General features: G+C 41.0%; 1 long non-coding RNA gene across 1 annotated transcript in view; it reads left to right on the forward strand.

The window, feature by feature from the left end:
- The window catches only part of LOC137547053 (uncharacterized), a 54066-nt gene extending 41495 nt beyond the window's left edge, over positions 1 to 12571 (forward strand). Inside the window, exon 3 of the long non-coding RNA XR_011026447.1 lies at positions 12274 to 12571. This is a non-coding gene — a long non-coding RNA (uncharacterized lncRNA). The remainder of the gene's footprint in view (positions 1 to 12273) is intronic.
- The last annotated feature ends 537 nt before the right edge of the window (positions 12572 to 13108 follow it).

Consider the following 13108-nt stretch of genomic DNA (forward strand, 5'->3'; position numbering starts at 1 on the left):
AAAATCCATAGAGCAATATGTGATCAATTTGGTCAGGTGACTTTTTAAATCTCTGAACGGCCAGTAGTGCTCATGTATTAATGCCTCACTTCCACTTCCTGTATCTGGCCAATTTATTTTGAGGGATGGAGGGGAGAAAAAGGATAAGCACATTAGCTGTACAAGTGCAGATATCCTTTAACCACTTCACCACTGAGGGGTTTTACCCCCTGACCACCAGAGCAATTTTCACCTTTCAGCGCTCCTTCCATTCATTCGTCTATAACTTTATCATTACTTATCACAATGAAATGAACTATATCTTGTTTTTTCCGCCACCAATTAGGCTTTCTTTAGGTGGGACATTATGCCAAGAATTATTTTTTTCTAAATGTGTTTTAATGGGAAAATAGGAAAAATGTGGGGAAAAAAAAAATTATTTTTCAGTTTTCGGCCATTATAGTTTTTAAATAATGCATGCTACTGTAATTAAAAACCATGAAATTTATGTGCCCTTTTGTCCCGGTTATAAAACCGTTTAAATTATGTCCCTATCACAATGTTTGGCGCCAATATTTCATTTGGAAATAAAGGTGCATTTTTTTCAGTTTTGCGTCCATCCCTAATTACAAGCCCATAGTTTATAAAGTAACAGTGTTATACCCTCTTGACTTAAATATTTAAAAAGTTCAGTCCCTAAGGTAACTAATTATGTATTTTTTTTAATTGTAAATTTTTGAATTTTTTTTTAATTACAAAAAAAAAAAATGGGGAGTGTGGGAGGTAATGAGTTAATTTTTTGTGTAAAAGTCATTTATTTGTATGTGAAAAATGTGTAGGGTGTAGTTTACTATTTGGCCACAAGATGGCCACAGTAACTTTTTGCTTTATTGCGACCTCCAAGCCTCCTTCCGGAAGCTTGGAGGAAGAATAAGGAGGCTGGACACGTGAGTTTCTTCTCACAATGATCGCCCATAGGAGAGCAGCGGGTCATTGTGGGGCTTAGATCAACGAACGGGAATGGATTTTCCCGTTCATTGATCTCCGGGCGAGCGGGCGGCGGCGGTTTTACTAGCGGCGGGCGGCGTGTTTACGAGCGGGAGCGCGGACAGCGTCGGGAACGCGGAAAGTACGTGTTTCTCCGTCCCTGGTTTTTAAAGGATGGAAAAAGGGGCGGAGAAATACGTACGCGCGGGGGTAAAGTGGTTAAGGCATTGTGGACACAGGGCACCAATAACTACATGTGGAAGTTGTGGAGATAAATACAGAATTGCCTTGGAGATGAACACTAAAGCCCTAGTCATACAATAGACTGTGTCCCAGAACAAGATGAATTGCTGCAATTTTTAGAGACTAATTGAAAGAATTAAAATCTATTCATAGAAGACAACATTTTTTTTATGGTTCATGAATCCAACAGTGATCTCATAAAGTACACAGAGACAATAAATAAACAGCATAGCAAGTATTCTGATATTTGGCCTTTACAGGGCTTATCACTCATCTTGATATTATACAAGACAAATGTGTATTATGTTAGATGTAACGGGGGAAAACCGAACTCATAAACTCAATTCCCCAGTATGTACTTTATAGACATATCCATACTTTGGATACAACAGAATGTTCTGTACATGCATAATGAAGTGAAAAGTGAAATTTGCAGGAATCCAACAGATTAAACTGATTCTAAACTTTCAGGGGGAATATTGCTATGCATCAGCCCCACTATGGTGTCCTGTCCTGCAAGAAATGTACCGTGCACAGTCTGCTACAAGCCTGTTGTTAGCTGCATGTCATAGGCTGTGGAGATATATCATAAAGTGGCCTGTGAGACTGTAGCTGAAAGATTAAGCCAGGCGTATTGGTGATATTTCATCAGTAGCAGTATTGGCTAAACATAAAAGTTTTATCTCTCTGTGTGTAGTTTTCCTTATATTATATAAGAATATTAAATGACCATTAACTTTAAGCCTAATGCCTAGTACACACCATACAAGTCAGATAGATCATTTCTAACATCTAACCATCTATCTGCCTAGCAATTAAGCATTGTTCTACTCAACAGGAGATAACCAGAAGACAATGCACCAGAGATAATGACAAGTCTCCTCCAGTACTTTACAGAAAATAATCTAATTACAGAAAATCTGTTTCTGGCCACAAAAGTGATGGAAAAGATGTTTCAAGGAGTCTAATGCTGGGCATACATGGTTAGATTTTCTCTTATCAATCGAGCCGCTGATGGCTCGATTGATCATTTCCGACATGTCCGATCACCGCGCGGATCGATTCCCCGCTCGATACCCACGGGTGGACAATAGCGGAAATCGAGTGGAAGATAAGGAAGCGCCCACGGGAACGAGCAGGAATTGATCCGGACGGCCGCAGGGATGAGCAGGGACGCGGCGGGAGTCGTTCCGGTGGCTAATTGAGCTGCCGGATCTAACCATGTTCGCCCAGCATAACACCTGGAGGGAGGCATGATGGAGTGGGATACATGCCAAAAGTCCCGGGGAAAATTACGTGTTTGACACACAGCAGGGTTATAATCCCAAAAGGGCAGAAGTCACTGAATAGATTCAGTGTTTGCGGCACGTTTCCCAAAGCTTTTATTATTATGTTTTCTTTATATAGTGGCAAAATCTTCCGTAGCTTTGTGCATATAACAAAACATAGTACAAAACAAATATTGGGGAATATATACAGTATATACATGAGAAGTTCAAGACACTGTACAGTCATGACATTCGGTAATACAAGTACAAATACGTACATAGATTATGTGTGGATTGAGAGCTCTAAAACTGGTACACGTTCATATGTTAAATTACCGCAAAATAAGAAAAAAAAGGAGGAGGTCCCTGCCCTTGTGAGCTTACAATCTAGAGGGTAGTGGGGTGTAAACAATAGGAAAGGAAACACAATGGATGGGGCAGTGAACTTGCAATGCTACCTATAGCAAATTAGTATAGGGTTTACGCCAATTCAACACTCCAGAGGACCCCTGTGATATCACAAGGATGAAACGTGTAATGCTGACTGTTCTCTAAGGATGAGTGTTAGCATGATGTCGGTGTCTCTTACAAATGTAGAGGTTCTATTAAAAAAGCTGCTGAGGGCATGGTCCGGTGCGGTCCACTTTCCTGATGTCATCCTTTTTGAACTTTACTGCCTGAAGTGTACCTGTGAGAAAAATTACATTAAACTGACATTAAACTTAGATACTTACTTAAATAAATAATCCAAAGGCTCCATCCCCCAGGTACACACCGTTCCAGCATTGCAATCCTCTGAACCTATTCGACAGGGGCTCCGTGCACGAATGACTTTGTGCTACTGTGCAGGCATTGGCTGTAAGTTCGCCTGCACAGTGCAGCCATGCTGGTTCACAGACGGAAGCTCGGCTGCTAAGAAGAAGAGAGCCTTGGCAACCAGCAGGGGACTCAAGACATATTGGATAAGATTTTTGAGAATCCTAAAGCTTCCCTCTATGGGGGTAAGTATGTAACTTCTTAGTTTTTTTCCCACTTAGGCAGTGGCTTGCTAAGAAGCTATGGGCCCCAGTGCAAGTTTTACATTGGCCCCCCCAAGCACTATATACGTAGCAATTGATACAGCGCACCGTATCCTGCAAAGGACAACCACAGTGTCAGAGGTGCAAGAAGGGAATGGGGAATAGTTTGTTAATGATTATTACTATGCAAAGCATCTGTAGAAGTTTTTATTACCAGCACAAGACCAATAAAGAGCTAATACTGTGGTTGAAGGACGGCCCCTTGGGGGCGGTCGCTACCTCTGCAACCTCTATTGCTACGCCACTGCACTCAGGTTTTCTGTAAATCTAAGGATCTGTCATAGTTTTTCCTATTATGTATTATTATTATTATTGATTTATAAAGCACCAACATATTCCGTGGCGCTGTACAAAGTAAGAAACAAACATGGGGTACATAATACAGACAATGGTGTACACTAATATACAAGATACATAATTAGTGACAAAATACAAAAAATTATACAGCATACAGAGTACAAAATACAGAAGTGGTAATGACAGTGATAAAAGAAACATGATGAATAAAATGTATAATGATTTCCAAGACACAAAAGGGGGAGAGAGCCCTGCCCTTGCGAGCTTACAATCTAAAGGGAATGGGGGGAAACAAGAGGGGGGTTAGTATACGATAAAATATATAAAGGCAGTGTGTTTTAGGATACCTAGTAGGAGTGCAATTTGGTCTTAGGACAAAGGGAAGTGGCCTAGGGTAGCGCATATGCTTGTCGGAACAAATGAGTTTTTAGAGAGCGTTTAAAAGTAACAAAGGTTGGCGAGTGACGGATGTGTTGTGGGAGGGGATTCCAGAGAAGGAGTGAAGCGCGTGCAAAATCTTGTAAGCGGGAATGTGAGGAGGTGATTCTAGAGGAGGACAACAGAAGATCGTGTGCAGATCTGAGATTGCGATTGGGTTTGTATCTGGAAATGAGTGATCATATGTACCGGGGAGAGAGATTGTGGAGAGCTTTGTAGATTAGGGTTAGGAGTTTGAACTGGATCCTCTGGTTAATTGGCAGCCAGTAAAGAGCTTGACAGAGAGGGTCAGCTGAGGAAGATCGAGAAGAAAGATGAATGAGACGAGCAGCTGAGTTCTGTACCGACTGGAGCGGGGCCAGTTTGTTAGAAGGTAGTCCACAAAGTAGTACATTGCAGTAGTCCAGACGAGAAATTATAAGAGCATGTATTAACATTTTGGTTGTGTCTTGAGTGAGAAAAGGGCGGATGCGAGATATACTTTTGAGTTGGAGATGGCAGGAGCTGGTTATGGAGTTAAGATGAGGAATAAAAGAGAGAGAAGAGTCGAATATTACCCTCAAGCACCGTGCTTTGGGAACTGAAGTTATGGGAGTGTTATTAACATTTATAGTTACTTCAGGCAGAGAGGTGGCCAGAGACGGTGGAAAAATTATTAGTTCCGTTTTACTCATATTAAGTTTTAGGAAGCGAGAGAACATGAAGGAGGATATAGCAGACAAGCAGTCAGGAACACGTTTGAGGAGGGAGTTAAGGTCTGGGTCCGAGAGGTACAGTTGCATATCGTCTGCATACAGGTGGTATTGAAAACCGAATGAGTTGATCAAGTCACCAAGACCGTGCATGTAGATGGAAAAGAGGAGGGGACCAAGGACAGAGCGTTGAGGAACCCCGACAGACAAAGCATGAGGAGAAGAGATCTGATCTGAGTAGGAGACTGTGAAGGACCTTCCAGAGAGGTAGGAAGATAACCATGTGAGAGCAAGGCCCTTTATTCCTACATTTGAAAGTATTTGTAAGAGTAAGGTGTGGTCAACCGTATCAAATGCTGATGACAGGTCAAGAAGGATAAGTATGGAAAATTGACCTTTGGATTTGGCTGTAAGAAGGTCATTGGCCACTTTGGTAAGGGCCATTTCCGTGGAGTGGTTGGAGCGAAAGCCAGACTGGAACTGATCAAGTAGGGAGTTAGCTGATAAATAATGGCTTAATTCTGCATGTATGTGGCGTTCAATTAGTTTGGATGCAAATGGGAGAAGTGAGACTGGGCGGTAGTTGGTGACTGGGCGGTAGTTGGTGAGTGTGGTAGGATCTAGAGATGGTTTTTTAAGTAGTGGTGTCACAACAGCCTTTTTGAGTGGCGACGGAAAGATGCCAGTGAAGAGGGACAGGTTAAATAGCGATGTTAGTGCAGGCATGAGAGATGAGGATAGCTGCAGAATGAAATGGGAGGGAATAGGATCCAAAGAACAAGTGGTTAGATTAGCTTTGGATATTATAGAGGAGAGAGAATGTTCAGAGAGTCTAGAGAAGGTAGTTAGAGAGCAGTCAATGAGAGGTGTGGAGGTGGGATTTGAGGGCTGCGTGGAGAATTCACTTCTGATTTTGTCAATTTTATCAGTGAAGTATGTTGCAAATTCTTCAGCTGATAAGCAAGATGAAGGAGGAGGAGGAGGATGGAGAACGGAGTTGAAGGTGCTAAACAAGCAATTTGGATTGTGTACTTGGGCGGACATTAGGGAGGAAAAATAGGCCTGTTTTGCCACAGAGAGTGCGTTTCTGAAGTTGTTCAAGGCTATTTTATATGCGATGAAGTCCTCATTGGTGTTACTTTTCCTCCAACGCCTTTCCGCTGCTCTAGAGCATCTTTTTAACTGTTTAGTGACTTTGGTCATCCAGGGTTGGCAACTGACACGGTGAGGGCGGAGATTGATGAGGGGGGTGAAGTCATCCATGACTTTTGTAATGAAGCTGTTGTAGTGTATAGCAGCTGAGTCTGGGTCAGTGAAGGATTGTGTGAGGAGAGGTGCCAGGGCATCAGAGACGATTTGCATGTCTAGATTGCGATAGTTTCTGCGAATATGTGAGCGTGCTTGTGACAGAGTGATAGGAAGAGAGGAGGAGAGAGAGAAGCTAAGTAGGTTATGGTCAGAGAGTGGTAGTGGATCATTAGTAAAGTCAGTGACAGAGCAGAGACGAGTGAATACGAGGTCAAGCGTATGGCCATTAGTGTGGGTTGAGGTAGAGGACCACTGAGACAAGCCATAGGAGGAAGTGAGTGAAAGAAGTTTGTTGGAGACAGCAAAAGCTTGGTATACAGAGGCGCCAGAGTAGAGTAAAACGTTTTAAAAACCGTTTAAAAGCAGAGGGGGATGTTAGGGTGGACTTACCTCCCTCTTACAAAAAAGAAAACTCACTCGAGTCTCGATAAAACAGAATTGACAAATAATTTATTCAACTCCACAAATGCAACGCGTTTCGCGGGCGTGACTCCGCTTCCTCAGGCAAAAATGGGAGCACAACTCAGTGGGTCAAGCAGTAGGTTTGGAGACAGCGTTCTTGTCGTCAATAGGAATGTTAAAATCACCCATAATGATGGTAGGGATGTCAGAGGACAGGAACTGGAGAAGCCAGGCAGAGAAATGATCTAAGAAAACAGAAGCAGGGCCTGGAGGGCGGTAAATAACTGCAATCTGGAGGTTTGAGGGTGAGTATAGTCGGACTGCATGGACTTCAAAGGATGGCAGGGAGAGAGAAGGAATAGGAGTGAGAGGCTTGAAGGAGCATTTGTCTGAGAGAAGAATGCCCACCCCTCCACCATGTTTATTGCCACTCCTAGGAGTGTGGCTAAAGTAGAAACCTCCATAGGAGAGGGCGGCAGGTGAGACTGTGTCAAAAGGGGTCAGCCAGGTTTCAGTGATCCCAAAGAATGTGAAAGCATTGGAAATGAAAAGATCATGGATAAAGGGCAGTTTGTTGCAGACTGAGCGGGCATTCCAGAGGGCAGCCGAGATCGGAGGGGGTGTAGGGGGAAGGAGTGGAATATTAATAAGGTTACAGTAAGAGGGAGGGAAATTTGATTTATTGCAAACAGTGTGATTAGCAGGGGGGAGTGGGGGTCCAGGGTTAGGTGAAATGTCCCCAGCAACAAGGAGGAGAAGTAGGCAGATATAGCGGAGCAGAAGTTGCGGTGTAGACTTATATTTAGACGTAGTGTGACATGGAAGGTGAGGTTGTAAGTACAAGAAAATCTCATGAGAGGTGAGCTGTGGAGTGGATTGGAGGGATGGTGAAATGTACAGCATATAGCTGACAGCAGGGGGATGTAGTGTGTGGAGAGATTTGAGGATGGCTGGGGAGAGCAGGCAGATAGTAAACACTAGGTTAAACATTTTTACAACTAACCAGAGAAGCAGAGTTTTCTGTCAGTTCCTTCTATTCCCTTCTGGTTCAATTCTGGTCTAATTTTGGTCGTTGTATTTTCTTTACACTTAGAGTTACAGATGCACTTTGAGTTCAGATGCTCAAAAACTGACCAGTGGTCAAAATTGACCTCCTATCCTAGCTATATGCAAACAGGCTGCCAGCATCTTAATTAGCAGACTGAATGCAGGTGAGATGGTGGAGAGGTTGAATGTATATTATCTAGTGCAGCTACTTTGTTTATCTAGTAAAGTTACAGATTGGATTGCCAGCATTTGCACCAGTCTGAACCTTCAACATATATTTTACATGTTTTTGTCAATGCCATTTTGGCTGAGAATGTGTGCATCAGTACCTGTACAGGGATTCGCATATGTTTGTTATTTTCTTAGAAAAAGGAGGGTGTCAACAATTCATAAGGACTTGTTAAAACATCTGTATGGAGCTGACTTCAGTTATGTTTACATTAGTTGCAGATCAATGTATTTTTTGAAAACCTAATCCCTAGTGTTGGATTTCTACCAACCTAAGCAGACTGAAGTAGTGCAGATGTTTCCATAACATAATAAATCCTTTACCATGAAGATCAGAAATTATTTTCCTTTCCTACCAGTGTACTGAATCTGTTACCAGCCATGCAATTTTATACACATACACATAGTTCCTTTAAAACTGATGTGGCTGATGCAGTCACAGGAAGAACTCAATTTTACATGTATGAGGTCATTGTATTGCAGCTTCTAGGATGACCCACACATTTCATTCATTTGAAACAAAAGCTTCAGTGAACCTGTGTCCAACTCTTTATGGAGTGAGACTCAACCCTGATTCATAATTTGTGCCTGCTTCTTTCTCCTCACTATGCTGCTCCCACTGATCAGCTTTTCTCTAGTCATGTACTTCTGATCATCTGTTTGGTAGGAATCAGTCTAGTGTGACAGCAGGCCAATAGGAGCAACTTAGAGTAAAGAAGGAAAGAGTGGGCATAATGTACGACTCATGACTGAGCCTCACTTCATAAATAACTGGACATACGTTTACTTTAAAGGGGGTCTCTATAACACATAACAAGATGTGTTATAGTAATGTACAGTATGTGTTCAATGAAGATACTGTTGTACCTTTGCTCCTCTGTCATGTCTTGTGTTTTCATGCAGAAAAAATAAATATGGCCATACTTCTTATTTATAATTTGTTACACTGTATCAGAGTGGGATTCCTCTGGGGACTCTGGTTGTGTCTATCACATCAGTGGTGGCAGTCACACAGAATTGGTTTGGAAAAGGTACATGCTTGTGAAAAAAATAACTAAAAAAAACAAATTCTGTATTTTCATTTAGTGTTAGCTGTAAAATCATAAGATAACATATTAAAGCAAAAATAATACCTGAGACATGTCACTTTTTAAATCATGCAGGATTATCACAGGTGAGAATTTTATTTAACCTATCACCTATTTCATTCAACAAGTCATGTAACACGTTGACACATCGGGCCCACAGACACACAATTTACATGGCTTTTCTGGATGTGTATCTCATGTTCCAGAACTGTGAGTCTTGTAATAACACTGGATGCTTCTATTAATGCATATTAGCCTTTCCTGTCTGCACTACAATAAATGTGTCTGGAACGAAAAAAAGTTTAAGCAACTATGCAAACATAAAACTTAAACTTTTAATGATTATTCTTGTTATGTCTATTCAAAATGTGAGGAAAGCCTTGTATTACCAGTGTATTTAGCTTATGCTTCACAGCACCAGAGACAAGGCAGAGTCATTTGTATTTTTCTATTAGAAATAATTTGGCATTAGGTTACATCCTCTATGCAGGCACATTCTGTGCTGTAGGCTTGTGGTCCAATAGTAATGACTTGAATGGAGACTGAGGGAGCTGATCTTTTTTTCACCGTTGTAAAATAGCACCAGAAACTAAATGCTTGCTACATTGTTTTAGCTCAATTACTTGTACTACCTTATTATAAAATTAAATATAAACATTAAATAGTACAGTTATTAAAATGTATTTAAGCATTATATGCAAATATGTATATTAGATATTGTTTATTGCAACATATAGTATTTACTGAGCTTGGCTTCTACTCCTACTTGTTCATGTTAAAGTGTACAGCAATATGTAATTTCCTTAAATCCACAGCACCTAACCATCCCACAGCTACTTTGCTGTAAGGACTACCCAACCTACAGTGTAAAGTTAAAAATTTAGCTCAATCAGTGTGTCCCCAAAAAACGTACTGCCAGAGAGATTGCTCATCAACAGCAAAACAGGTACTACTGTATATCCAAATTCTCAGCTTTTTTAGGAGGGCTCCTAATTTGAGGAACCGTTTGACAGCTAGCTTTCAGGATGGACCTGTAAGGAGCAGGGAAACTTTGGATGGTGTAAAGGGGTTGTATAACTATGGCAAGTGCTATGCTTGTAGGAAGTGACCCCAAACTCAGATGAGACAGTTTGCATTTACAAATAGTAGAGGAGATCAAAGTTTTAAAATAAGGAAATTTATCTCATGTGACACAAAAGGTTTAGTGTACTTCCTAACTTGCCCTTGTGGGAAACTATATATTGGTCGGACCATTAATGGAATGCACATACATAGAAGAAGGGGCAATCTGGGCTGACTCACTTCTTAGAGGCCCATTCAAAAGAGGGCTTAAATTTTGATAAACATGAGGGGCACTGCAAGAGTTGAATTAGAAACGGGGTCTCTCCAGGATGGAGACAAAATATATCTATCTATTGAAAACTCTGTGGTCAGAGGGTTTAAATATAGATCTTGATCTAAACTGCTTCATAAAGGATTCATGATTGGTTATTTATTGGGGACTAGTGAAAGAATTATTGTCACTATCTTATTGATCTTATTTGTGTTATATTTCTTCCTTTCATTTTATTTCTGTATGTTTTTATTTTAGTGCTATTTTTTTATTTTACTGTATTGTACTTGATTTTATACCTACAGCTTAGGGCACTGTATTTATATCTATTGGCATAATGTGCAGCAATGCTGATATTTCAGTTGCTAGTTTGCACATTATGGATCTGCAGGGGACAATATGTAATATGTAATATGGCCACAAGGTGACAATAATAAACGGTATAGACTGGATTAGCATACACGAAGGATTTCCTTTATGTGTTGGAATTATGTAAAAACTAACTCTATGTGTGGAGGGCACTGGGCACCAGTCAGCTAATGACAGAATTTGGCATCAGCCTGACATGTCCCAGGGTCAGATATAGTGTATGTCAAGGTTTACGTCAGTCGCAGCTGCTGGCTTAATCTTGTTTACAGCTTAATAGTTGTTTGGCAAATTCCAAAATGGCCGCGAGGCCACTTCTGTTTCCATAGCTGACACAATAAGTGGCGAATCAGGAGTAGGCACTAGTAATAACAGCCTGCCCTAGAGCAAGATGGTGGAATGCAGACTTCTGTTTCCTGCCAAAATACACACGGATCAGGAGATAGGTGGGCTAATCCCCATTCTGATCTGCTGAACCAGCCATCTAATTCAGGTGAGATTATTAAGGCAGAAATGTGGGGGTCCTCCTCGCGCCCCTGATTAAGCAAATGTGAAACCGGCAGGGTTGGAGGAGATGCTGCACCTGCATACCATATCCATAAAGTTGGTTTGGTTTGTACAGGTCCCTGTGATATGGGCTCTTCATGTGAGTGTATTTTACTGAGTGATTTATTAAAGCACTAAAGAAGAAACCAGGACAAACACTTTCATTCCAGCGCAGACTTGGGCGCAGCAGTGAGTTACTTCAGCGCCGTCAGAAGACGGAGCTGAAGTTACTTATAATACACTATAATTCGGCCTCCAGCAATTGCTGGAAGCCAAATTATTTCATTCCCAACCATCCATGGCGGCCTGGAGGGGGAATGGTATTTAACATTGATGGGAATTTGTGCAGGAGCAGGATAAGCCATACAGATTGTATCCTGCGCCCAAGTCTCCTGCGCTGATTCCTCTCGTACGCAAGTTACGCAACCAGGAATAGGCATTCCTTTAAAAGTGGTGCCTCTAGGCACCAGCTTCCATTAGTGATGCCTATAGGTTTGAACCTGTAAATGGTAGATTAGAACTTCTTTACATGAAAATTTAAAATATTTGTTTGCTTCCCATAGAATTGGATCTTTGCTCTCCTATAAACAAGCATATTTCAGATATCTGTGCTGTGCTGAGTTTTACGACCGTAAGCTTTACATCTATTTGAAGAATGAAAATGTGCATATAAGGTGACATTGGTGATGCTGAAGATGGGGTATTTTACTTTTCACAATTGATAGCTTCCTGTCAGGTGTCCACAGTGTCTTTTATCATACCCCAGAGAGGAAACATGTACAGAAATGCAATAACGCCTGCTAAAATCCAAGATGTATAGCTGACCTGGATAGGATTGCTTTTGTTCAACTTAAAGCATAAAAATAATGACAAATAATTTGTTCAACATAGACCATTTCTTGTCACTTGTAAAACTTACAATAGATCGTTGTACAATGAATGAAGGTTTTCTTTTCTTTTTTTTTTATCCAGACTCTCAGGCATAGACTTAAAAAAATGAGTCTATGTGGCAAATACATGGGCTTTTGTTTTTCCAAGCCTTGGACACAGCTTTTGCCTGCCATCTTCTGACAATTAATCCTTCAGCTGTGCAAACCTCTTGACAAGGAAACACCCAAGTACTCCTGCAACTTCTCAGACACAAATTGCCATTCACTCTATCCACGAGCAGTATGGGTTTTATATGACTCACCACAAAATGAAACATCAGCAGGAGGTCTACAGGGTATTGCATTAAAGCTACGTTGTTGACGAGCTGTGGCATAATATAATAAAGAGCTTTCCATGAAAGACGTGTGAGATTCATTGCAGGACAGGAAATTGTATCACTGATGAGACATAATTATGATCCTTTGCAATTAATATCGTTCCACACAGAACTGATTGTTGTTTAGTTACAGTATAATAGAACTTTTCATCAAATCCTCACACGTTCTCACTATGTAATGTCATAAATATTAATGGAGACCACACCATGTGGATCGGTGTTTAGTGGGAGAAGTAGTGTCCTTATAATCAGAAAAGTGTAACATCTGTCCTGTTTACAATTCACTGGCTTGGCATTTACGATTTGCCAGTGAAGACATGTTTAACACATATTTTGGTGGATGTTTATTTTAAATGCATTCTTCATAACTGAGGACTTCAAAGGAGGTATTTGGACCCATTGCACGTTTACTAGTATTTTAACCATCTATATAGTATGTGTAAGTTTGACCTGTCTTAGAATTTGATATCTGCCACCCCATTGTGAGACCTCCATGTTTAGCACCCTGAGCTTTTCACAGATGAGAACAGGTTCTTCCAG

The sequence above is a fragment of the Hyperolius riggenbachi genome, chromosome 1 (genome assembly GCF_040937935.1).
Source record: "Hyperolius riggenbachi isolate aHypRig1 chromosome 1, aHypRig1.pri, whole genome shotgun sequence".
NCBI classification, from domain to species: Eukaryota; Metazoa; Chordata; class Amphibia; order Anura; family Hyperoliidae; genus Hyperolius; species Hyperolius riggenbachi.